Raw genomic sequence first — 3,952 nt, 5'->3', positions numbered from 1 at the left:
AGCTAGAGAAAGTACCCAAGGAGCTAAAGGGGTCTGCAACCCTATTGTTGGAACAATAATATGAACTAACCAGTACCCCCGGAGCTCATGTATTTAGCTGCATATGTATCAGAAGATGGCCTAGTCAGCCATCACTGGAAAGAGAGGCCCCTTTGTCTTGCAGACTTTATATGCCTCAGTAACGGGGAATGCCAGGGCCAAGAAGTGGGAGTGGGTGAGTAGGGGAGTTGGGGGGGGGGTCTGGGGGACTTTTGGGATAGCATTTGAAATGCAAATCCAGAAAATACCAATAAAAAAATAACAAAAAATTTATCCATAATACAGCAATGATATTTGAAATGCACATTTTACAAATGCGAGCAAATTTAAAGATGGAAGAAATCTTAGTTTAGTAATTATTAAGAATATTTTAAATAATTTTGTGAAGTTTTTATAGGACATATTTACAAGTTGTAAAAATTTTAAGACTTCAAATAATGTTTGCCAAAGATCCACCTTTCTACCATAATCAACTGTCACTACCTATGATGAAACTTAACTATTATATAAATATTTTACGTTTCAGCATCTATAATAAATTACCAAACAAGTACTTTGATAAAATCCAGCTGGGGAATACTCCAAAAAGTCTTTAAAGTATAAATTATCCCTGAAAAGGAAGAAATTATAGCTGTTTTTTAAAGAATATTGTCTCCTAACCTGGATGAGGTGTTTCTTTAATTGTCAAAATTAATGAAAAACATAGAAGATTTTAAAAAGAAAAGAGACCATGATTTGAAATAAAACAAGGGTTGCATATATCAGAGGGTTTGGAAGGAAGAAGGGGAAATGTCATATTATAATCTCAAAAAAAAGGTTGCTGCATAAGAGATCAAATATGAGTATTGTCTCTTACAAAGTTCATAAAATGGATAATTGTGATTTTTTACATCTGATTAAAGATCTCTCACTGACCTATAAAGCTGTCTTTTATTTTTGATACATAATTTATTGTTAAAATGATATGGGCAAGACTAATTGGNCTCAGTGTGCTAAATATATACATCATAAAAGAGTCTGGTACAGGCAGAGGCAGGTATATGCCTTTGAGTTNGAGGCCAGCCTGAGCCAGGTGATCCCACCAGAGACCATCACATAGATACACTTAAAGCTGAATAGATTCAGGCTAGGGGATGTATGGAGAATTTGTCCAGATCATGCAGCCCTGAGCCTTACAATTCTTAGCCTTTTGTGCTAAAAAAAAAATCATATCCTGGTTGGCATTTCAGGAAGTAATGGGACTACAGGAGCAAAAAAGCAGGGATAGTATCCATATAAAAGTTTCACTCAGAGACTTTCCCAGTCATATCCTAGAATCATTGACTTTGCCATTGTTACTGTTTTGATAGATGAGCTAGCAGTTTTTGTAGTTGATTTTGTTTTTTTTTGTTTGTTTTTGTTTTTAATTAATTTGACATAAACTCATCTGAGTGAAGATATCCCCAAATAAGGAAATACCTCTCTAATATGGGGCAAGCCTATAGGGCATTTTCTTAATTAGTGATGGGAGAAGATTCAGATCTCTTCATCTCTCTCAGTGTCTCTCTCAGTGTCACCCCACTCTCTCTTTGAGTGTGTGTCTGTGTGTCTATGTCTGTCTGTCTGTATATATATATGTGTGTGTGTATGTGTATATGTATATATATATATGTATACACACACACACACACACACACATATATATATATATATATATATATATATATATATATATATATATATGTCAATGTGACATCCCTTGGTACATGTTCCTCTGTTTTATATGAGAGCAAGCTGAGCAAGCCATAAAAGAACAAGCAGTAAGCAGCAATCTTCCATGGCTCTCTTACCAGCTTCTGTCTCCAGGTTCCTGCCCTCTTTAAGTTCCTGTTCTGACTTCCTTAAATGATGAAGTTTGGTTTAGAATAGTAAGCCAAATAAATGTATTGCTTCCCATGTTGCTTTGGTCATTTTTTTTTTTTCATCACAGCAATAGTAACTCTGACTAAGACAGGAAGATTTTCTTCCCACTTGTTGGAATTCAAGGCCTGAATGGTGTTTCTATCATGGCATCAGTTGTGCTAAGATCTCAGGATCTATTAAATTTCTGGGAGTCTATAAAGTTCTGGGAGCCTGTNACAATAAAGACACCATGTTAAAAGATAAAGAAGTTGGGAGGGAGAAAGGAACCCAGGAGGATTCCTAGAGAATAGGCTAAATGAAGAATTGATATACACAAAGATGTGTATGTATAAATCTGTTAATCCAAANAACTACTTTTTATAAAAGCTTTGCATCCATTTCACTTTCTACAATTCCTTTTAAGTCACTCAAATATACCAGCTTTACTTTTCCTATCAAGGAAAAAGNTAACTAAGAAAATCTCCAATGGCAAGTCAAAAATATAAGAGTAAAACTCTGTCACTGAGAATAAAGCATAAATAATCCTCTAGCACATTAACCATCTATAGCTTTAAACAACTTTCTCCAGATACATATACATAAAAAATGTACCTCCAATGTTTTCCATCCTATTCTTTACTTCATTTCTGTAAAGAAATTACATTTAAAAAGTTAAAGCTGGGTGTTTAATTCAATGGTCAAGCATCACTCCAATGTTCAAAGCACTAGATTTGATACCTATCACTAACAAAGCTAAACCTTTCAATTGAATGTTTATAATAAAAAAATGCTTGATTTCAAGGAAATATCACGTGTAAAATAGCATATACAATACTTGTTAGATAAAACGGAATAAACTGTTCCTATTCTTATTTGTAATTGTTTTTCTTTTCAATGGGAACTCAGGCAAAGATTATCATGAGAAAGCTATGTAGCTGAGAATGTCACTGAACATCTTACCTTCCTGCCTCCACCTCCGCATTGCTGAGATTAACGTTATGAAATAATTTTTAAGCAGGCAAAAATTAATATATTACCTTGTATCTCTACAACNCATTCTTGGAGGAACCAATGCCTTCTCAGTATTACTAAATACTAGGCTTCTTACTGCATTGAACAAGAAAAAATTAAAAAAATGAAATTAAATATGCTATTTTTGTTCATTTAAATAAAATATCAATTTTATTTGTAGTTCTTTCAGACATTTTCCAACACTGTATTTTAAGCAAAAGCATAAATGCAATATTATTCTGAAGGTTAGAAGAAATAATATCTTAAATTTTTTCTGTTTTATAGGAAGATTTTTTAAGTCTTTCTGAGGTAATACCACTTTAAGTTATTTACAATTTATTGATGTGTGAAAACTGTAGAGGTGAAGTACCATATGTATTCCTAAGACTTTGATACAGGCTTGTGAGGAACAAATAAGAATAAACGAAGTGCATGGAAATATGTACCTTTTATTCTATTTCAAGCAACTATGTAAAAAAAAAATCAAATGAACCATGCAGGTAAGATGACTTGGAAGGTAAGGTAGCACAGCTCACTTCCAAGCCTAAAATCCACATGACTCATATCTGACACACACATGGGGGAGGAGAGAACTAAATCCTATAAATTATCATCTCACCAGCCCCCTTCCCCAAGACACAAAAATAAATTGAATTATAGGATACCATCAATATTCAGAACTAGATAAATTGTACCTGTAAGAGTAGAGTGTTCTGAATACTCCAGACCATCATCCTATTCTTCTTCACCATCATCAAAGTTATAGGTTGAGAAGTGCTTCCTACTGTCCATTATTGGCTTCACAAATGCAGGCTGCTTTTTTTTTTTCAGGGAAAAATATGTTTCCTCATTTAAAAGTGAAATAGGGAACAAATCTCTAATCTGTATCCAGAGCAATGAACTTAAACCAATATAATGTAAACTACCCAATAAGAACGACCTACATTGAATAAAAGGTTACCAATTTCCATATATTACTGAATCAGAAGNCAGCAATATGTAATTTCTGAGTTTAAAAAAG

At 33.5% G+C, this 3,952-nt stretch overlaps 1 pseudogene; it reads right to left on the bottom strand.

The window, feature by feature from the left end:
• Window positions 1–3,723, bottom strand: part of LOC110287247 — a 14,480-nt pseudogene extending 10,757 nt beyond the window's left edge.
• Between the last annotated feature and the right edge of the window lie 229 nt (window positions 3,724–3,952).

Source organism: Mus caroli, chromosome X, assembly GCF_900094665.2.
Source record: "Mus caroli chromosome X, CAROLI_EIJ_v1.1, whole genome shotgun sequence".
NCBI lineage: Eukaryota > Metazoa > Chordata > Mammalia > Rodentia > Muridae > Mus > Mus caroli.
The sequence above is the reverse complement of the archived record's forward strand: the minus strand, read 5'-3'. Positions and strand labels throughout refer to the sequence as shown.